At 49.7% G+C, this 20,467-nt stretch overlaps 22 non-coding genes across 22 annotated transcripts; all 22 read left to right on the forward strand.

The window, feature by feature from the left end:
- The first annotated feature begins 147 nt into the window (after positions 1 to 147).
- Positions 148 to 229, forward strand: TRNAS-UGA (transfer RNA serine (anticodon UGA)). The gene has a single exon. It is a non-coding gene; the product is annotated as a tRNA-Ser (tRNA).
- A 570-nt stretch (positions 230 to 799) lies between these two features.
- Positions 800 to 881, forward strand: TRNAS-CGA (transfer RNA serine (anticodon CGA)). Its single transcript has one exon. It is a non-coding gene; the product is annotated as a tRNA-Ser (tRNA).
- A 1,852-nt stretch (positions 882 to 2,733) lies between these two features.
- Positions 2,734 to 2,815, forward strand: TRNAS-AGA (transfer RNA serine (anticodon AGA)). Its single transcript has one exon. It is a non-coding gene; the product is annotated as a tRNA-Ser (tRNA).
- A 222-nt stretch (positions 2,816 to 3,037) lies between these two features.
- TRNAS-UGA (transfer RNA serine (anticodon UGA)) lies at positions 3,038 to 3,119 on the forward strand. The gene has a single exon. It is a non-coding gene; the product is annotated as a tRNA-Ser (tRNA).
- Positions 3,120 to 3,689: 570 nt separating this feature from the next.
- Positions 3,690 to 3,771, forward strand: TRNAS-CGA (transfer RNA serine (anticodon CGA)). Its single transcript has one exon. It is a non-coding gene; the product is annotated as a tRNA-Ser (tRNA).
- Positions 3,772 to 5,623: 1,852 nt separating this feature from the next.
- On the forward strand, positions 5,624 to 5,705 carry TRNAS-AGA (transfer RNA serine (anticodon AGA)). Its single transcript has one exon. It is a non-coding gene; the product is annotated as a tRNA-Ser (tRNA).
- A 222-nt stretch (positions 5,706 to 5,927) lies between these two features.
- Positions 5,928 to 6,009, forward strand: TRNAS-UGA (transfer RNA serine (anticodon UGA)). Its single transcript has one exon. It is a non-coding gene; the product is annotated as a tRNA-Ser (tRNA).
- Positions 6,010 to 6,579: 570 nt separating this feature from the next.
- TRNAS-CGA (transfer RNA serine (anticodon CGA)) lies at positions 6,580 to 6,661 on the forward strand. Its single transcript has one exon. It is a non-coding gene; the product is annotated as a tRNA-Ser (tRNA).
- Positions 6,662 to 8,513: 1,852 nt separating this feature from the next.
- On the forward strand, positions 8,514 to 8,595 carry TRNAS-AGA (transfer RNA serine (anticodon AGA)). Its single transcript has one exon. It is a non-coding gene; the product is annotated as a tRNA-Ser (tRNA).
- A 222-nt stretch (positions 8,596 to 8,817) lies between these two features.
- On the forward strand, positions 8,818 to 8,899 carry TRNAS-UGA (transfer RNA serine (anticodon UGA)). Its single transcript has one exon. It is a non-coding gene; the product is annotated as a tRNA-Ser (tRNA).
- Positions 8,900 to 9,469: 570 nt separating this feature from the next.
- On the forward strand, positions 9,470 to 9,551 carry TRNAS-CGA (transfer RNA serine (anticodon CGA)). The gene has a single exon. It is a non-coding gene; the product is annotated as a tRNA-Ser (tRNA).
- Positions 9,552 to 11,413: 1,862 nt separating this feature from the next.
- TRNAS-AGA (transfer RNA serine (anticodon AGA)) lies at positions 11,414 to 11,495 on the forward strand. Its single transcript has one exon. It is a non-coding gene; the product is annotated as a tRNA-Ser (tRNA).
- A 222-nt stretch (positions 11,496 to 11,717) lies between these two features.
- Positions 11,718 to 11,799, forward strand: TRNAS-UGA (transfer RNA serine (anticodon UGA)). The gene has a single exon. It is a non-coding gene; the product is annotated as a tRNA-Ser (tRNA).
- A 570-nt stretch (positions 11,800 to 12,369) lies between these two features.
- TRNAL-CAA (transfer RNA leucine (anticodon CAA)) lies at positions 12,370 to 12,451 on the forward strand. The gene has a single exon. It is a non-coding gene; the product is annotated as a tRNA-Leu (tRNA).
- Positions 12,452 to 14,293: 1,842 nt separating this feature from the next.
- On the forward strand, positions 14,294 to 14,375 carry TRNAS-AGA (transfer RNA serine (anticodon AGA)). Its single transcript has one exon. It is a non-coding gene; the product is annotated as a tRNA-Ser (tRNA).
- A 222-nt stretch (positions 14,376 to 14,597) lies between these two features.
- On the forward strand, positions 14,598 to 14,679 carry TRNAS-UGA (transfer RNA serine (anticodon UGA)). Its single transcript has one exon. It is a non-coding gene; the product is annotated as a tRNA-Ser (tRNA).
- A 570-nt stretch (positions 14,680 to 15,249) lies between these two features.
- On the forward strand, positions 15,250 to 15,331 carry TRNAS-CGA (transfer RNA serine (anticodon CGA)). Its single transcript has one exon. It is a non-coding gene; the product is annotated as a tRNA-Ser (tRNA).
- Positions 15,332 to 17,183: 1,852 nt separating this feature from the next.
- TRNAS-AGA (transfer RNA serine (anticodon AGA)) lies at positions 17,184 to 17,265 on the forward strand. The gene has a single exon. It is a non-coding gene; the product is annotated as a tRNA-Ser (tRNA).
- Positions 17,266 to 17,487: 222 nt separating this feature from the next.
- Positions 17,488 to 17,569, forward strand: TRNAS-UGA (transfer RNA serine (anticodon UGA)). Its single transcript has one exon. It is a non-coding gene; the product is annotated as a tRNA-Ser (tRNA).
- Positions 17,570 to 18,139: 570 nt separating this feature from the next.
- Positions 18,140 to 18,221, forward strand: TRNAL-CAA (transfer RNA leucine (anticodon CAA)). Its single transcript has one exon. It is a non-coding gene; the product is annotated as a tRNA-Leu (tRNA).
- A 1,842-nt stretch (positions 18,222 to 20,063) lies between these two features.
- Positions 20,064 to 20,145, forward strand: TRNAS-AGA (transfer RNA serine (anticodon AGA)). Its single transcript has one exon. It is a non-coding gene; the product is annotated as a tRNA-Ser (tRNA).
- Positions 20,146 to 20,368: 223 nt separating this feature from the next.
- Positions 20,369 to 20,450, forward strand: TRNAS-UGA (transfer RNA serine (anticodon UGA)). Its single transcript has one exon. It is a non-coding gene; the product is annotated as a tRNA-Ser (tRNA).
- Positions 20,451 to 20,467: the final 17 nt, after the last annotated feature.

Here is a 20,467-nt window from a genome sequence, read left to right on the forward strand (position 1 = left end):
GGACTAATAGGGTCAGCGGCCTGGGAGGGCTCAAACTTTTGCCATTGTGGCCTTCCTCTCTAGAAAAGGACTGCTTCTGTTCCGAGGCTAGACCGCCAGCAGAAATAGAAACGAGCTACGTTGAAAATGGACCATAGCTTTAAGCAAGTAGTCGTGGCCGAGTGGTTAAGGCGATGGACTTGAAATCCATTGGGGTCTCCCCGCGTAGGTTCAAATCCTGCCGACTACGTGCTACTTCACCTTTGGTGATATTTTATACTTCATATTAAATGGCATCTGCACAAGCAGGCCGAATATAGCTATCACTCTCAATAGAGCTAAGGAAGGCGAAACACTGGGCAGGGAATGGGATCAAAAGAGTGGCCGGAGAAGGCATGAGACTACCTGTCTGGCACTCCTGCCACTTGTGCACCCCAGCTCTCGAGAAGACACATGTCGAGTAATAGCCAAGGAGATTGGGAAAGAACTTCAGTTATCATCTCGCCAGTAAGTTCCATCTGAGGTATCAGATGCATGAAGGAAGTAGCCTTATTGGGGCGTCTGACAGTGTCATTATTTTCCTAAAGTGTCATAACTGCATTCTTTTACAACCTCCTTTTTGATTTTCTCTGGCCAGGAACATGAACTTTATAATAGTGCCTTTGAGTCACGTCAGTATGCAGGTATGGACCGAGTGTATTTTTTGCAGTAGAACGGATAGGCAAAGATGGGAAGGCAGTGGAGCAGAGTGAACTGAGGGAAAGAAAAAGACTGCTGTGAGAGTGAGAACCTCAGCTTAAGTGGCAGCCACCCCTCGTGAGTAGTCGTGGCCGAGTGGTTAAGGCGATGGACTCGAAATCCATTGGGGTGTCCCCGCGCAGGTTCAAATCCTGCCGACTACGTCGGTGCTCTTTCACAATGATGTGTTAGGTTTTTCCTTGGATGCCTCCTTTCCCAGGAATAAGCATGTATTATTCAACAACGTTGAGAGCACAGGTAAAACAAAGACAAGAATGTGAAACAATGCACTGTGCAATGCCAGCATGAAAACTCTCAAGGAGTACGCTGCCCAGGCCTACAGCTTCTCAGACACTGTATCTGTCTATTTTGGGGAGCTGCAGAGAAGCCTTGCCTGTGCTTTTCGAGCCTGCTGTCTGGGGTGAGTGCCTGGATAAATTGTTGTTGGGAAGGACAAGGCAGCTAGCTCCTCTACAGGGGTCAATTTAGGAGGTTGGTGGGAAGCACAGGAAGGGGCAGGAAGGAAGCTCTCTGCTGTTGCTTCTCGGCCTAGGCAGAGCTGCAGGTGTGGTTAAAAAGGATTGGCGTTTGGCCAGGTCCCAGACCACAGTGCAACCTAGGGCAACAAGAGAGGTGAGGCTACTGAGGCCCTTACCCTGAGCCTTCTGACCCCACCGCCCCTTTGGCCCCGATCGGCCAAAACCTCTCTTTAAGGGCTAAAGGTGATTATTATATATGCCTGAGTAACTTAGGGTCCCTCGCATAAATGGACTCCTGCTGAAGGAGCTCGCCTTTGCTTTGGGACTGGCCCAACACGGCCTTGCTCTCCTCAACAAACCTGCCACCAGCCAGGAGGCTGAATGGCTTGCAGAAGGACACTCCCAGGTATGCCCAAGCACTTCATTTGCATAGAGACTACCCTCTCTTGGGCCCGCCTCCACTCACCTATTAAGTAATGTGGCTAGAATATCAAGACAGAAAGAGGAGCAGGGCCTGACAGCCTTTCAAAGGCTCAACTGAGGTGCTGGGCTGACGGCTGGGATCACCAAAGCCTGGGATGACTCCAATATGGAAGCAGAAGCCTTAGGGCAAACAAAGGTCAGCAGTTGATGTGCTGTAAAGAAGAAGGGCTGCAGAGGGCCTCAGCAAAGCCTTCGGAATACTTGTGGATTGGCAGGAGTGCCTATATTTGTTTTTTGAGAAGCACCTTGCCAGTGCAAAGGATTGCTGAGGAAGAGGAAGGAGCAGAGCGGAATGACTGGAGCCAGTGAGGTTGCCTGTGAAGACATGAAGGGCTATGTTGAAAGGGGCACCGCTTGCAGAGCCAAGTAGTCGTTACCAAGTGGTTAAGGCGATGGACTAGATATCATTTGGCGTCTCCACGAGTATGTTCAAATCCTGCCGACTACGTCAGATGACATTTTTGGGATTCCTCTTCAGGGCCTCCTGCGTGGGAGAACAAGGGAGCAGCCTCTATGCAAAGCAGTCAGTAAAACAGAATATGAAGCAAAGACCATTAAAGCCACAGAAGAAAGATATGAACCCAGGCCAAATGCATCCTGCTCCCCCTCCCTCACCTGTCAGGCACTAGTCTGCAGAGAAACTGAACACGCCCACTCTCCTCCAAGGAGAATTCAGCTCAGGAAACGCCTAGCCACAGGCCCTAGATTGGACGAGGCACTTCTTTTCATACCTGTAAAGACCAACCCGTCTCTCTGTGGAGTCCATTCATGGCCTCCAAGACAGAAGTTTTGCCATGGTGCCTATCGTGGCTGCCATCTCCCTGACGTTAAAGCTACCACCTCTTCCGGCCTGATTTTTTTCCCCCGTCTCAAAACATGAACATACAAGGAGTGCTAATTTCACATGCATGCCTGCTTTTAGCTTGAGACGCTTTAGAAAGTCTTCTGTGGAATAGGAATGATGTATAGGAGAGCAGGGAAAATGGTCCAGTGAACGGAAAGAAAAAAGACTACGGATGGAGGTAAAGTGCCCTGTTGAGATTCACTTGTGTGGGTAGTTGTGGCCGAGTGGTTAAGGCGATGGACTAGAAATCCATTGGGGTATCCCCGCGCAGGTTCGAATCCTGCCAACTACGCTGTCCCTTTTGTGAACAGTATTTTCCCATAATTCTTTGAAATACCTTCTGGCATAAATGCGGGCTCCAAAAGCAGGACTAATAGGGTCAGCGGCCTGGGAGGGCTCAAACTTTTGCCATTGTGGCCTTCCTCTCTAGAAAAGGACTGCTTCTGTCCAGAGGCTAGACCGCCAGCAGAAATAGAAACGAGCTACGTTGAAAATGGACCATAGCTTTAAGCAAGTAGTCGTGGCCGAGTGGTTAAGGCGATGGACTTGAAATCCATTGGGGTCTCCCCGCGTAGGTTCAAATCCTGCCGACTACGTGCTACTTCACCTTTGGTGATATTTTATACTTCATATTAAATGGCATCTGCACAAGCAGGCCGAATATAGCTATCACTCTCAATAGAGCTAAGGAAGGCGAAACACTGGGCAGGGAATGGGATCAAAAGAGTGGCCGGAGAAGGCATGAGACTACCTGTCTGGCACTCCTGCCACTTGTGCACCCCAGCTGTCGAGAAGACACATGTCGAGTAATAGCCAAGGAGATTGGGAAAGAACTTCAGTTATCATCTCGCCAGTAAGTTCCATCTGAGGTATCAGATGCATGAAGGAAGTAGCCTTATTGGGGCGTCTGACAGTGTCATTATTTTCCTAAAGTGTCATAACTGCATTCTTTTACAACCTCCTTTTTGATTTTCTCTGGCCAGGAACATGAACTTTATAATAGTGCCTTTGAGTCACGTCAGTATGCAGGTATGGACCGAGTGTATTTTTTGCAGTAGAACGGATAGGCAAAGATGGGAAGGCAGTGGAGCAGAGTGAACTGAGGGAAAGAAAAAGACTGCTGTGAGAGTGAGAACCTCAGCTTAAGTGGCAGCCACCCCTCGTGAGTAGTCGTGGCCGAGTGGTTAAGGCGATGGACTCGAAATCCATTGGGGTGTCCCCGCGCAGGTTCAAATCCTGCCGACTACGTCGGTGCTCTTTCACAATGATGTGTTAGGTTTTTCCTTGGATGCCTCCTTTCCCAGGAATAAGCATGTATTATTCAACAACGTTGAGAGCACAGGTAAAACAAAGACAAGAATGTGAAACAATGCACTGTGCAATGCCAGCATGAAAACTCTCAAGGAGTACGCTGCCCAGGCCTACAGCTTCTCAGACACTGTATCTGTCTATTTTGGGGAGCTGCAGAGAAGCCTTGCCTGTGCTTTTCGAGCCTGCTGTCTGGGGTGAGTGCCTGGATAAATTGTTGTTGGGAAGGACAAGGCAGCTAGCTCCTCTACAGGGGTCAATTTAGGAGGTTGGTGGGAAGCACAGGAAGGGGCAGGAAGGAAGCTCTCTGCTGTTGCTTCTCGGCCTAGGCAGAGCTGCAGGTGTGGTTAAAAAGGATTGGCGTTTGGCCAGGTCCCAGACCACAGTGCAACCTAGGGCAACAAGAGAGGTGAGGCTACTGAGGCCCTTACCCTGAGCCTTCTGACCCCACCGCCCCTTTGGCCCCGATCGGCCAAAACCTCTCTTTAAGGGCTAAAGGTGATTATTATATATGCCTGAGTAACTTAGGGTCCCTCGCATAAATGGACTCCTGCTGAAGGAGCTCGCCTTTGCTTTGGGACTGGCCCAACACGGCCTTGCTCTCCTCAACAAACCTGCCACCAGCCAGGAGGCTGAATGGCTTGCAGAAGGACACTCCCAGGTATGCCCAAGCACTTCATTTGCATAGAGACTACCCTCTCTTGGGCCCGCCTCCACTCACCTATTAAGTAATGTGGCTAGAATATCAAGACAGAAAGAGGAGCAGGGCCTGACAGCCTTTCAAAGGCTCAACTGAGGTGCTGGGCTGACGGCTGGGATCACCAAAGCCTGGGATGACTCCAATATGGAAGCAGAAGCCTTAGGGCAAACAAAGGTCAGCAGTTGATGTGCTGTAAAGAAGAAGGGCTGCAGAGGGCCTCAGCAAAGCCTTCGGAATACTTGTGGATTGGCAGGAGTGCCTATATTTGTTTTTTGAGAAGCACCTTGCCAGTGCAAAGGATTGCTGAGGAAGAGGAAGGAGCAGAGCGGAATGACTGGAGCCAGTGAGGTTGCCTGTGAAGACATGAAGGGCTATGTTGAAAGGGGCACCGCTTGCAGAGCCAAGTAGTCGTTACCAAGTGGTTAAGGCGATGGACTAGATATCATTTGCCGTCTCCACGAGTATGTTCAAATCCTGCCGACTACGTCAGATGACATTTTTGGGATTCCTCTTCAGGGCCTCCTGCGTGGGAGAACAAGGGAGCAGCCTCTATGCAAAGCAGTCAGTAAAACAGAATATGAAGCAAAGACCATTAAAGCCACAGAAGAAAGATATGAACCCAGGCCAAATGCATCCTGCTCCCCCTCCCTCACCTGTCAGGCACTAGTCTGCAGAGAAACTGAACACGCCCACTCTCCTCCAAGGAGAATTCAGCTCAGGAAACGCCTAGCCACAGGCCCTAGATTGGACGAGGCACTTCTTTTCATACCTGTAAAGACCAACCCGTCTCTCTGTGGAGTCCATTCATGGCCTCCAAGACAGAAGTTTTGCCATGGTGCCTATCGTGGCTGCCATCTCCCTGACGTTAAAGCTACCACCTCTTCCGGCCTGATTTTTTCCCCCCGTCTCAAAACATGAACATACAAGGAGTGCTAATTTCACATGCATGCCTGCTTTTAGCTTGAGACGCTTTAGAAAGTCTTCTGTGGAATAGGAATGATGTATAGGAGAGCAGGGAAAATGGTCCAGTGAACGGAAAGAAAAAAGACTACGGATGGAGGTAAAGTGCCCTGTTGAGATTCACTTGTGTGGGTAGTTGTGGCCGAGTGGTTAAGGCGATGGACTAGAAATCCATTGGGGTATCCCCGTGCAGGTTCGAATCCTGCCAACTACGCTGTCCCTTTTGTGAACAGTATTTTCCCATAATTCTTTGAAATACCTTCTGGCATAAATGCGGGCTCCAAAAGCAGGACTAATAGGGTCAGCGGCCTGGGAGGGCTCAAACTTTTGCCATTGTGGCCTTCCTCTCTAGAAAAGGACTGCTTCTGTTCCGAGGCTAGACCGCCAGCAGAAATAGAAACGAGCTACGTTGAAAATGGACCATAGCTTTAAGCAAGTAGTCGTGGCCGAGTGGTTAAGGCGATGGACTTGAAATCCATTGGGGTCTCCCCGCGTAGGTTCAAATCCTGCCGACTACGTGCTACTTCACCTTTGGTGATATTTTATACTTCATATTAAATGGCATCTGCACAAGCAGGCCGAATATAGCTATCACTCTCAATAGAGCTAAGGAAGGCGAAACACTGGGCAGGGAATGGGATCAAAAGAGTGGCCGGAGAAGGCATGAGACTACCTGTCTGGCACTCCTGCCACTTGTGCACCCCAGCTCTCGAGAAGACACATGTCGAGTAATAGCCAAGGAGATTGGGAAAGAACTTCAGTTATCATCTCGCCAGTAAGTTCCATCTGAGGTATCAGATGCATGAAGGAAGTAGCCTTATTGGGGCGTCTGACAGTGTCATTATTTTCCTAAAGTGTCATAACTGCATTCTTTTACAACCTCCTTTTTGATTTTCTCTGGCCAGGAACATGAACTTTATAATAGTGCCTTTGAGTCACGTCAGTATGCAGGTATGGACCGAGTGTATTTTTTGCAGTAGAACGGATAGGCAAAGATGGGAAGGCAGTGGAGCAGAGTGAACTGAGGGAAAGAAAAAGACTGCTGTGAGAGTGAGAACCTCAGCTTAAGTGGCAGCCACCCCTCGTGAGTAGTCGTGGCCGAGTGGTTAAGGCGATGGACTCGAAATCCATTGGGGTGTCCCCGCGCAGGTTCAAATCCTGCCGACTACGTCGGTGCTCTTTCACAATGATGTGTTAGGTTTTTCCTTGGATGCCTCCTTTCCCAGGAATAAGCATGTATTATTCAACAACGTTGAGAGCACAGGTAAAACAAAGACAAGAATGTGAAACAATGCACTGTGCAATGCCAGCATGAAAACTCTCAAGGAGTACGCTGCCCAGGCCTACAGCTTCTCAGACACTGTATCTGTCTATTTTGGGGAGCTGCAGAGAAGCCTTGCCTGTGCTTTTCGAGCCTGCTGTCTGGGGTGAGTGCCTGGATAAATTGTTGTTGGGAAGGACAAGGCAGCTAGCTCCTCTACAGGGGTCAATTTAGGAGGTTGGTGGGAAGCACAGGAAGGGGCAGGAAGGAAGCTCTCTGCTGTTGCTTCTCGGCCTAGGCAGAGCTGCAGGTGTGGTTAAAAAGGATTGGCGTTTGGCCAGGTCCCAGACCACAGTGCAACCTAGGGCAACAAGAGAGGTGAGGCTACTGAGGCCCTTACCCTGAGCCTTCTGACCCCACCGCCCCTTTGGCCCCGATCGGCCAAAACCTCTCTTTAAGGGCTAAAGGTGATTATTATATATGCCTGAGTAACTTAGGGTCCCTCGCATAAATGGACTCCTGCTGAAGGAGCTCGCCTTTGCTTTGGGACTGGCCCAACACGGCCTTGCTCTCCTCAACAAACCTGCCACCAGCCAGGAGGCTGAATGGCTTGCAGAAGGACACTCCCAGGTATGCCCAAGCACTTCATTTGCATAGAGACTACCCTCTCTTGGGCCCGCCTCCACTCACCTATTAAGTAATGTGGCTAGAATATCAAGACAGAAAGAGGAGCAGGGCCTGACAGCCTTTCAAAGGCTCAACTGAGGTGCTGGGCTGACGGCTGGGATCACCAAAGCCTGGGATGACTCCAATATGGAAGCAGAAGCCTTAGGGCAAACAAAGGTCAGCAGTTGATGTGCTGTAAAGAAGAAGGGCTGCAGAGGGCCTCAGCAAAGCCTTCGGAATACTTGTGGATTGGCAGGAGTGCCTATATTTGTTTTTTGAGAAGCACCTTGCCAGTGCAAAGGATTGCTGAGGAAGAGGAAGGAGCAGAGCGGAATGACTGGAGCCAGTGAGGTTGCCTGTGAAGACATGAAGGGCTATGTTGAAAGGGGCACCGCTTGCAGAGCCAAGTAGTCGTTACCAAGTGGTTAAGGCGATGGACTAGATATCATTTGCCGTCTCCACGAGTATGTTCAAATCCTGCCGACTACGTCAGATGACATTTTTGGGATTCCTCTTCAGGGCCTCCTGCGTGGGAGAACAAGGGAGCAGCCTCTATGCAAAGCAGTCAGTAAAACAGAATATGAAGCAAAGACCATTAAAGCCACAGAAGAAAGATATGAACCCAGGCCAAATGCATCCTGCTCCCCCTCCCTCACCTGTCAGGCACTAGTCTGCAGAGAAACTGAACACGCCCACTCTCCTCCAAGGAGAATTCAGCTCAGGAAACGCCTAGCCACAGGCCCTAGATTGGACGAGGCACTTCTTTTCATACCTGTAAAGACCAACCCGTCTCTCTGTGGAGTCCATTCATGGCCTCCAAGACAGAAGTTTTGCCATGGTGCCTATCGTGGCTGCCATCTCCCTGACGTTAAAGCTACCACCTCTTCCGGCCTGATTTTTTCCCCCCGTCTCAAAACATGAACATACAAGGAGTGCTAATTTCACATGCATGCCTGCTTTTAGCTTGAGACGCTTTAGAAAGTCTTCTGTGGAATAGGAATGATGTATAGGAGAGCAGGGAAAATGGTCCAGTGAACGGAAAGAAAAAAGACTACGGATGGAGGTAAAGTGCCCTGTTGAGATTCACTTGTGTGGGTAGTTGTGGCCGAGTGGTTAAGGCGATGGACTAGAAATCCATTGGGGTATCCCCGCGCAGGTTCGAATCCTGCCAACTACGCTGTCCCTTTTGTGAACAGTATTTTCCCATAATTCTTTGAAATACCTTCTGGCATAAATGCGGGCTCCAAAAGCAGGACTAATAGGGTCAGCGGCCTGGGAGGGCTCAAACTTTTGCCATTGTGGCCTTCCTCTCTAGAAAAGGACTGCTTCTGTCCAGAGGCTAGACCGCCAGCAGAAATAGAAACGAGCTATGTTGAAAATGGACCATAGCTTTAAGCAAGTAGTCGTGGCCGAGTGGTTAAGGCGATGGACTTGAAATCCATTGGGGTCTCCCCGCGTAGGTTCAAATCCTGCCGACTACGTGCTACTTCACCTTTGGTGATATTTTATACTTCATATTAAATGGCATCTGCACAAGCAGGCCGAATATAGCTATCACTCTCAATAGAGCTAAGGAAGGCGAAACACTGGGCAGGGAATGGGATCAAAAGAGTGGCCGGAGAAGGCATGAGACTACCTGTCTGGCACTCCTGCCACTTGTGCACCCCAGCTCTCGAGAAGACACATGTCGAGTAATAGCCAAGGAGATTGGGAAAGAACTTCAGTTATCATCTCGCCAGTAAGTTCCATCTGAGGTATCAGATGCATGAAGGAAGTAGCCTTATTGGGGCGTCTGACAGTGTCATTATTTTCCTAAAGTGTCATAACTGCATTCTTTTACAACCTCCTTTTTGATTTTCTCTGGCCAGGAACATGAACTTTATAATAGTGCCTTTGAGTCACGTCAGTATGCAGGTATGGACCGAGTGTATTTTTTGCAGTAGAACGGATAGGCAAAGATGGGAAGGCAGTGGAGCAGAGTGAACTGAGGGAAAGAAAAAGACTGCTGTGAGAGTGAGAACCTCAGCTTAAGTGGCAGCCACCCCTCGTGAGTAGTCGTGGCCGAGTGGTTAAGGCGATGGACTCGAAATCCATTGGGGTGTCCCCGCGCAGGTTCAAATCCTGCCGACTACGTCGGTGCTCTTTCACAATGATGTGTTAGGTTTTTCCTTGGATGCCTCCTTTCCCAGGAATAAGCATGTATTATTCAACAACGTTGAGAGCACAGGTAAAACAAAGACAAGAATGTGAAACAATGCACTGTGCAATGCCAGCATGAAAACTCTCAAGGTGTACGCTGCCCAGGCCTACAGCTTCTCAGACACTGTATCTGTCTATTTTGGGGAGCTGCAGAGAAGCCTTGCCTGTGCTTTTCGAGCCTGCTGTCTGGGGTGAGTGCCTGGATAAATTGTTGTTGGGAAGGACAAGGCAGCTAGCTCCTCTACAGGGGTCAATTTAGGAGGTTGGTGGGAAGCACAGGAAGGGGCAGGAAGGAAGCTCTCTGCTGTTGCTTCTCGGCCTAGGCAGAGCTGCAGGTGTGGTTAAAAAGGATTGGCGTTTGGCCAGGTCCCAGACCACAGTGCAACCTAGGGCAACAAGAGAGGTGAGGCTACTGAGGCCCTTACCCAGAGCCTTCTGACCCCACCGCCCCTTTGGCCCCGATCGGCCACGATCGGCCAAAACCTCTCTATAAGGGCTAAAGGTGATTATTATATATGCCTGAGTAACTTAGGGTCCCTCGCATAAATGGACTCCTGCTGAAGGAGCTCGCCTTTGCTTTGGGACTGGCCCAACACGGCCTTGCTCTCCTCAACAAACCTGCCACCAGCCAGGAGGCTGAATGGCTTGCAGAAGGACACTCCCAGGTATGCCCAAGCACTTCATTTGCATAGAGACTACCCTCTCTTGGGCCCGCCTCCACTCACCTATTAAGTAATGTGGCTAGAATATCAAGACAGAAAGAGGAGCAGGGCCTGACAGCCTTTCAAAGGCTCAACTGAGGTGCTGGGCTGACGGCTGGGATCACCAAAGCCTGGGATGACTCCAATATGGAAGCAGAAGCCTTAGGGCAAACAAAGGTCAGCAGTTGATGTGCTGTAAAGAAGAAGGGCTGCAGAGGGCCTCAGCAAAGCCTTCGGAATACTTGTGGATTGGCAGGAGTGCCTATATTTGTTTTTTGAGAAGCACCTTGCCAGTGCAAAGGATTGCTGAGGAAGAGGAAGGAGCAGAGCGGAATGACTGGAGCCAGTGAGGTTGCCTGTGAAGACATGAAGGGCTATGTTGAAAGGGGCACCGCTTGCAGAGCCAAGTAGTCGTTACCAAGTGGTTAAGGCGATGGACTAGATATCATTTGCCGTCTCCACGAGTATGTTCAAATCCTGCCGACTACGTCAGATGACATTTTTGGGATTCCTCTTCAGGGCCTCCTGCGTGGGAGAACAAGGGAGCAGCCTCTATGCAAAGCAGTCAGTAAAACAGAATATGAAGCAAAGACCATTAAAGCCACAGAAGAAAGATATGAACCCAGGCCAAATGCATCCTGCTCCCCCTCCCTCACCTGTCAGGCACTAGTCTGCAGAGAAACTGAACACGCCCACTCTCCTCCAAGGAGAATTCAGCTCAGGAAACGCCTAGCCACAGGCCCTAGATTGGACGAGGCACTTCTTTTCATACCTGTAAAGACCAACCCGTCTCTCTGTGGAGTCCATTCATGGCCTCCAAGACAGAAGTTTTGCCATGGTGCCTATCGTGGCTGCCATCTCCCTGACGTTAAAGCTACCACCTCTTCCGGCCTGATTTTTTCCCCCCGTCTCAAAACATGAACATACAAGGAGTGCTAATTTCACATGCATGCCTGCTTTTAGCTTGAGACGCTTTAGAAAGTCTTCTGTGGAATAGGAATGATGTATAGGAGAGCAGGGAAAATGGTCCAGTGAACGGAAAGAAAAAAGACTACGGATGGAGGTAAAGTGCCCTGTTGAGATTCACTTGTGTGGGTAGTTGTGGCCGAGTGGTTAAGGCGATGGACTAGAAATCCCTTGGGGTATCCCCGCGCAGGTTCGAATCCTGCCAACTACGCTGTCCCTTTTGTGAACAGTATTTTCCCATAATTCTTTGAAATACCTTCTGGCATAAATGCGGGCTCCAAAAGCAGGACTAATAGGGTCAGCGGCCTGGGAGGGCTCAAACTTTTGCCATTGTGGCCTTCCTCTCTAGAAAAGGACTGCTTCTGTCCAGAGGCTAGACCGCCAGCAGAAATAGAAACGAGCTACGTTGAAAATGGACCATAGCTTTAAGCAAGTAGTCGTGGCCGAGTGGTTAAGGCGATGGACTTGAAATCCATTGGGGTCTCCCCGCGTAGGTTCAAATCCTGCCGACTACGTGCTACTTCACCTTTGGTGATATTTTATACTTCATATTAAATGGCATCTGCACAAGCAGGCCGAATATAGCTATCACTCTCAATAGAGCTAAGGAAGGCGAAACACTGGGCAGGGAATGGGATCAAAAGAGTGGCCGGAGAAGGCATGAGACTACCTGTCTGGCACTCCTGCCACTTGTGCACCCCAGCTGTCGAGAAGACACATGTCGAGTAATAGCCAAGGAGATTGGGAAAGAACTTCAGTTATCATCTCGCCAGTAAGTTCCATCTGAGGTATCAGATGCATGAAGGAAGTAGCCTTATTGGGGCGTCTGACAGTGTCATTATTTTCCTAAAGTGTCATAACTGCATTCTTTTACAACCTCCTTTTTGATTTTCTCTGGCCAGGAACATGAACTTTATAATAGTGCCTTTGAGTCACGTCAGTATGCAGGTATGGACCGAGTGTATTTTTTGCAGTAGAACGGATAGGCAAAGATGGGAAGGCAGTGGAGCAGAGTGAACTGAGGGAAAGAAAAAGACTGCTGTGAGAGTGAGAACCTCAGCTTAAGTGGCAGCCACCCCTCGTGAGTAGTCGTGGCCGAGTGGTTAAGGCGATGGACTCAAAATCCATTGGGGTGTCCCCGCGCAGGTTCAAATCCTGCCGACTACGTCGGTGCTCTTTCACAATGATGTGTTAGGTTTTTCCTTGGATGCCTCCTTTCCCAGGAATAAGCATGTATTATTCAACAACGTTGAGAGCACAGGTAAAACAAAGACAAGAATGTGAAACAATGCACTGTGCAATGCCAGCATGAAAACTCTCAAGGAGTACGCTGCCCAGGCCTACAGCTTCTCAGACACTGTATCTGTCTATTTTGGGGAGCTGCAGAGAAGCCTTGCCTGTGCTTTTCGAGCCTGCTGTCTGGGGTGAGTGCCTGGATAAATTGTTGTTGGGAAGGACAAGGCAGCTAGCTCCTCTACAGGGGTCAATTTAGGAGGTTGGTGGGAAGCACAGGAAGGAAGCTCTCTGCTGTTGCTTCTTGGCCTAGGCAGAGCTGCAGGTGTGGTTAAAAAGGATTGGCGTTTGGCCAGGTCCCAGACCACAGTGCAACCTAGGGCAACAAGAGAGGTGAGGCTACTGAGGCCCTTACCCTGAGCCTTCTGACCCCACCGCCCCTTTGGCCCCGATCGGCCAAAACCTCTCTTTAAGGGCTAAAGGTGATTATTATATATGCCTGAGTAACTTAGGGTCCCTCGCATAAATGGACTCCTGCTGAAGGAGCTCGCCTTTGCTTTGGGACTGGCCCAACACGGCCTTGCTCTCCTCAACAAACCTGCCACCAGCCAGGAGGCTGAATGGCTTGCAGAAGGACACTCCCAGGTATGCCCAAGCACTTCATTTGCATAGAGACTACCCTCTCTTGGGCCCGCCTCCACTCACCTATTAAGTAATGTGGCTAGAATATCAAGACAGAAAGAGGAGCAGGGCCTGACAGCCTTTCAAAGGCTCAACTGAGGTGCTGGGCTGACGGCTGGGATCACCAAAGCCTGGGATGACTCCAATATGGAAGCAGAAGCCTTAGGGCAAACAAAGGTCAGCAGTTGATGTGCTGTAAAGAAGAAGGGCTGCAGAGGGCCTCAGCAAAGCCTTCGGAATACTTGTGGATTGGCAGGAGTGCCTATATTTGTTTTTTGAGAAGCACCTTGCCAGTGCAAAGGATTGCTGAGGAAGAGGAAGGAGCAGAGCGGAATGACTGGAGCCAGTGAGGTTGCCTGTGAAGACATGAAGGGCTATGTTGAAAGGGGCACCGCTTGCAGAGCCAAGTAGTCGTTACCAAGTGGTTAAGGCGATGGACTAGATATCATTTGGCGTCTCCACGAGTATGTTCAAATCCTGCCGACTACGTCAGATGACATTTTTGGGATTCCTCTTCAGGGCCTCCTGCGTGGGAGAACAAGGGAGCAGCCTCTATGCAAAGCAGTCAGTAAAACAGAATATGAAGCAAAGACCATTAAAGCCACAGAAGAAAGATATGAACCCAGGCCAAATGCATCCTGCTCCCCCTCCCTCACCTGTCAGGCACTAGTCTGCAGAGAAACTGAACACGCCCACTCTCCTCCAAGGAGAATTCAGCTCAGGAAACGCCTAGCCACAGGCCCTAGATTGGACGAGGCACTTCTTTTCATACCTGTAAAGACCAACCCGTCTCTCTGTGGAGTCCATTCATGGCCTCCAAGACAGAAGTTTTGCCATGGTGCCTATCGTGGCTGCCATCTCCCTGACGTTAAAGCTACCACCTCTTCCGGCCTGATTTTTTCCCCCCGTCTCAAAACATGAACATACAAGGAGTGCTAATTTCACATGCATGCCTGCTTTTAGCTTGAGACGCTTTAGAAAGTCTTCTGTGGAATAGGAATGATGTATAGGAGAGCAGGGAAAATGGTCCAGTGAACGGAAAGAAAAAAGACTACGGATGGAGGTAAAGTGCCCTGTTGAGATTCACTTGTGTGGGTAGTTGTGGCCGAGTGGTTAAGGCGATGGACTAGAAATCCATTGGGGTATCCCCGTGCAGGTTCGAATCCTGCCAACTACGCTGTCCCTTTTGTGAACAGTATTTTCCCATAATTCTTTGAAATACCTTCTGGCATAAATGCGGGCTCCAAAAGCAGGACTAATAGGGTCAGCGGCCTGGGAGGGCTCAAACTTTTGCCATTGTGGCCTTCCTCTCTAGAAAAGGACTGCTTCTGTTCCGAGGCTAGACCGCCAGCAGAAATAGAAACGAGCTACGTTGAAAATGGACCATAGCTTTAAGCAAGTAGTCGTGGCCGAGTGGTTAAGGCGATGGACTTGAAATCCATTGGGGTCTCCCCGCGTAGGTTCAAATCCTGCCGACTACGTGCTACTTCACCTTTGGTGATATTTTATACTTCATATTAAATGGCATCTGCACAAGCAGGCCGAATATAGCTATCACTCTCAATAGAGCTAAGGAAGGCGAAACACTGGGCAGGGAATGGGATCAAAAGAGTGGCCGGAGAAGGCATGAGACTACCTGTCTGGCACTCCTGCCACTTGTGCACCCCAGCTCTCGAGAAGACACATGTCGAGTAATAGCCAAGGAGATTGGGAAAGAACTTCAGTTATCATCTCGCCAGTAAGTTCCATCTGAGGTATCAGATGCATGAAGGAAGTAGCCTTATTGGGGCGTCTGACAGTGTCATTATTTTCCTAAAGTGTCATAACTGCATTCTTTTACAACCTCCTTTTTGATTTTCTCTGGCCAGGAACATGAACTTTATAATAGTGCCTTTGAGTCACGTCAGTATGCAGGTATGGACCGAGTGTATTTTTTGCAGTAGAACGGATAGGCAAAGATGGGAAGGCAGTGGAGCAGAGTGAACTGAGGGAAAGAAAAAGACTGCTGTGAGAGTGAGAACCTCAGCTTAAGTGGCAGCCACTCCTCGTGAGTAGTCGTGGCCGAGTGGTTAAGGCGATGGACTCGAAATCCATTGGGGTGTCCCCGCGAAGGTTCAAATCCTGCCGACTACGTCGGTGCTCTTTCACAATGATGTGTTAGGTTTTTCCTTGGATGCCTCCTTTCCCAGGAATAAGCATGTATTATTCAACAACGTTGAGAGCACAGGTAAAACAAAGACAAGAATGTGAAACAATGCACTGTGCAATGCCAGCATGAAAACTCTCAAGGAGTACGCTGCCCAGGCCTACAGCTTCTCAGACACTGTATCTGTCTATTTTGGGGAGCTGCAGAGAAGCCTTGCCTGTGCTTTTCGAGCCTGCTGTCTGGGGTGAGTGCCTGGATAAATTGTTGTTGGGAAGGACAAGGCAGCTAGCTCCTCTACAGGGGTCAATTTAGGAGGTTGGTGGGAAGCACAGGAAGGGGCAGGAAGGAAGCTCTCTGCTGTTGCTTCTCGGCCTAGGCAGAGCTGCAGGTGTGGTTAAAAAGGATTGGCGTTTGGCCAGGTCCCAGACCACAGTGCAACCTAGGGCAACAAGAGAGGTGAGGCTACTGAGGCCCTTACCCTGAGCCTTCTGACCCCACCGCCCCTTTGGCCCCGATCGGCCAAAACCTCTCTTTAAGGGCTAAAGGTGATTATTATATATGCCTGAGTAACTTAGGGTCCCTCGCATAAATGGACTCCTGCTGAAGGAGCTCGCCTTTGCTTTGGGACTGGCCCAACACGGCCTTGCTCTCCTCAACAAACCTGCCACCAGCCAGGAGGCTGAATGGCTTGCAGAAGGACACTCCCAGGTATGCCCAAGCACTTCATTTGCATAGAGACTACCCTCTCTTGGGCCCGCCTCCACTCACCTATTAAGTAATGTGGCTAGAATATCAAGACAGAAAGAGGAGCAGGGCCTGACAGCCTTTCAAAGGCTCAACTGAGGTGCTGGGCTGACGGCTGGGATCACCAAAGCCTGGGATGACTCCAATATGGAAGCAGAAGCCTTAGGGCAAACAAAGGTCAGCAGTTGATGTGCTGTAAAGAAGAAGGGCTGCAGAGGGCCTCAGCAAAGCCTTCGGAATACTTGTGGATTGGCAGGAGTGCCTATATTTGTTTTTTGAGAAGCACCTTGCCAGTGCAAAGGATTGCTGAGGAAGAGGAAGGAGCAGAGCGGAATGACTGGAGCCAGTGAGGTTGCCTGTGAAGACATGAAGGGCTATGTTGAAAGGGGCACCGCTTGCAGAGCCAAGTAGTCGTTACCAAGTGGTTAAGGCGATGGACTAGATATCATTTGCCGTCTCCACGAGTATGTTCAAATCCTGCCGACTACGTCAGATGACATTTTTGGGATTCCTCTTCAGGGCCTCCTGCGTGGGAGAACAAGGGAGCAGCCTCTATGCAAAGCAGTCAGTAAAACAGAATATGAAGCAAAGACCATTAAAGCCACAGAAGAAAGATATGAACCCAGGCCAAATGCATCCTGCTCCCCCTCCCTCACCTGTCAGGCACTAGTCTGCAGAGAAACTGAACACGCCCACTCTCCTCCAAGGAGAATTCAGCTCAGGAAACGCCTAGCCACAGGCCCTAGATTGGACGAGGCACTTCTTTTCATACCTGTAAAGACCAACCCGTCTCTCTGTGGAGTCCATTCATGGCCTCCAAGACAGAAGTTTTGCCATGGTGCCTATCGTGGCTGCCATCTCCCTGACGTTAAAGCTACCACCTCTTCCGGCCTGATTTTTTCCCCCCGTCTCAAAACATGAACATACAAGGAGTGCTAATTTCACATGCATGCCTGCTTTTAGCTTGAGACGCTTTAGAAAGTCTTCTGTGGAATAGGAATGTTGTATAGGAGAGCAGGGAAAATGGTCCAGTGAACGGAAAGAAAAAAGACTACGGATGGAGGTAAAGTGCCCTGTTGAGATTCACTTGTGTGGGTAGTTGTGGCCGAGTGGTTAAGGCGATGGACTAGAAATCCCTTGGGGTATCCCCGCGCAGGTTCGAATCCTGCCAACTACGCTGTCCCTTTTGTGAACAGTATTTTCCCATAATTCTTTGAAATACCTTCTGGCATAAATGCGGGCTCCAAAAGCAGGACTAATAGGGTCAGCGGCCTGGGAGGGCTCAAACTTTTGCCATTGTGGCCTTCCTCTCTAGAAAAGGACTGCTTCTGTCCAGAGGCTAGACCGCCAGCAGAAATAGAAACGAGCTACGTTGAAAATGGACCATAGCTTTAAGCAAGTAGTCGTGGCCGAGTGGTTAAGGCGATGGACTTGAAATCCATTGGGGTCTCCCCGCGTAGGTTCAAATCCTGCCGACTACGTGCTACTTCACCTTTGGTGATATTTTATACTTCATATTAAATGGCATCTGCACAAGCAGGCCGAATATAGCTATCACTCTCAATAGAGCTAAGGAAGGCGAAACACTGGGCAGGGAATGGGATCAAAAGAGTGGCCGGAGAAGGCATGAGACTACCTGTCTGGCACTCCTGCCACTTGTGCACCCCAGCTGTCGAGAAGACACATGTCGAGTAATAGCCAAGGAGATTGGGAAAGAACTTCAGTTATCATCTCGCCAGTAAGTTCCATCTGAGGTATCAGATGCATGAAGGAAGTAGCCTTATTGGGGCGTCTGACAGTGTCATTATTTTCCTAAAGTGTCATAACTGCATTCTTTTACAACCTCCTTTTTGATTTTCTCTGGCCAGGAACATGAACTTTATAATAGTGCCTTTGAGTCACGTCAGTATGCAGGTATGGACCGAGTGTATTTTTTGCAGTAGAACGGATAGGCAAAGATGGGAAGGCAGTGGAGCAGAGTGAACTGAGGGAAAGAAAAAGACTGCTGTGAGAGTGAGAACCTCAGCTTAAGTGGCAGCCACCCCTCGTGAGTAGTCGTGGCCGAGTGGTTAAGGCGATGGACTCAAAATCCATTGGGGTGTCCCCGCGCAGGTTCAAATCCTGCCGACTACGTCGGTGCTCTTTCACAATGATGTGTTAGGTTTTTCCTTGGATGCCTCCTTTCCCAGGAATAAGCATGTATTATTCAACAACGTTGAGAGCACAGGTAAAACAAAGACAAGAATGTGAAACAATGCACTGTGCAATGCCAGCATGAAAACTCTCAAGGAGTACGCTGCCCAGGCCTACAGCTTCTCAGACACTGTATCTGTCTATTTTGGGGAGCTGCAGAGAAGCCTTGCCTGTGCTTTTCGAGCCTGCTGTCTGGGGTGAGTGCCTGGATAAATTGTTGTTGGGAAGGATAAGGCAGCTAGCTCCTCTACAGGGGTCAATTTAGGAGGTTGGTGGGAAGCACAGGAAGGAAGCTCTCTGCTGTTGCTTCTTGGCCTAGGCAGAGCTGCAGGTGTGGTTAAAAAGGATTGGCGTTTGGCCAGGTCCCAGACCACAGTGCAACCTAGGGCAACAAGAGAGGTGAGGCTACTGAGGCCCTTACCCTGAGCCTTCTGACCCCACCGCCCCTTTGGCCCCGATCGGCCAAAACCTCTCTTTAAGGGCTAAAGGTGATTATTATATATGCCTGAGTAACTTAGGGTCCCTCGCATAAATGGACTCCTGCTGAAGGAGCTCGCCTTTGCTTTGGGACTGGCCCAACACGGCCTTGCTCTCCTCAACAAACCTGCCACCAGCCAGGAGGCTGAATGGCTTGCAGAAGGACACTCCCAGGTATGCCCAAGCACTTCATTTGCATAGAGACTACCCTCTCTTGGGCCCGCCTCCACTCACCTATTAAGTAATGTGGCTAGAATATCAAGACAGAAAGAGGAGCAGGGCCTGACAGCCTTTCAAAGGCTCAACTGAGGTGCTGGGCTGACGGCTGGGATCACCAAAGCCTGGGATGACTCCAATATGGAAGCAGAAGCCTTAGGGCAAACAAAGGTCAGCAGTTGATGTGCTGTAAAGAAGAAGGGCTGCAGAGGGCCTCAGCAAAGCCTTCGGAATACTTGTGGATTGGCAGGAGTGCCTATATTTGTTTTTTGAGAAGCACCTTGCCAGTGCAAAGGATTGCTGAGGAAGAGGAAGGAGCAGAGCGGAATGACTGGAGCCAGTGAGGTTGCCTGTGAAGACATGAAGGGCTATGTTGAAAGGGGCACCGCTTGCAGAGCCAAGTAGTCGTTACCAAGTGGTTAAGGCGATGGACTAGATATCATTTGGCGTCTCCACGAGTATGTTCAAATCCTGCCGACTACGTCAGATGACATTTTTGGGATTCCTCTTCAGGGCCTCCTGCGTGGGAGAACAAGGGAGCAGCCTCTATGCAAAGCAGTCAGTAAAACAGAATATGAAGCAAAGACCATTAAAGCCACAGAAGAAAGATATGAACCCAGGCCAAATGCATCCTGCTCCCCCTCCCTCACCTGTCAGGCACTAGTCTGCAGAGAAACTGAACACGCCCACTCTCCTCCAAGGAGAATTCAGCTCAGGAAACGCCTAGCCACAGGCCCTAGATTGGACGAGGCACTTCTTTTCATACCTGTAAAGACCAACCCGTCTCTCTGTGGAGTCCATTCATGGCCTCCAAGACAGAAGTTTTGCCATGGTGCCTATCGTGGCTGCCATCTCCCTGACGTTAAAGCTACCACCTCTTCCGGCCTGATTTTTTCCCCCCGTCTCAAAACATGAACATACAAGGAGTGCTAATTTCACATGCATGCCTGCTTTTAGCTTGAGACGCTTTAGAAAGTCTTCTGTGGAATAGGAATGATGTATAGGAGAGCAGGGAAAATGGTCCAGTGAACGGAAAGAAAAAAGACTACGGATGGAGGTAAAGTGCCCTGTTGAGATTCACTTGTGTGGGTAGTTGTGGCCGAGTGGTTAAGGCGATGGACTAGAAATCCATTGGGGTATCCCCGTGCAGGTTCGAATCCTGCCAACTACGCTGTCCCTTTTGTGAACAGTATTTTCCCATAATTCTTTGAAATACCTTCTGGCATAAATGCGGGCTCCAAAAGCAGGACTAATAGGGTCAGCGGCCTGGGAGGGCTCAAACTTTTGCCATTGTGGCCTTCCTCTCGAGAAAAAGGACTGCTTCTGTTCCGAGGCTAGACCGCCAGCAGAAATAGAAACGAGCTACGTTGAAAATGGACCATAGCTTTAAGCAAGTAGTCGTGGCCGAGTGGTTAAGGCGATGGACTTGAAATCCATTGGGGTCTCCCCGCGTAGGTTCAAATCCTGCCGACTACGTGCTACTTCACCTTTGG

The sequence above is a fragment of the Pleurodeles waltl genome, chromosome 7 (genome assembly GCF_031143425.1).
Source record: "Pleurodeles waltl isolate 20211129_DDA chromosome 7, aPleWal1.hap1.20221129, whole genome shotgun sequence".
In the NCBI taxonomy this organism is placed as follows: Eukaryota; Metazoa; Chordata; class Amphibia; order Caudata; family Salamandridae; genus Pleurodeles; species Pleurodeles waltl.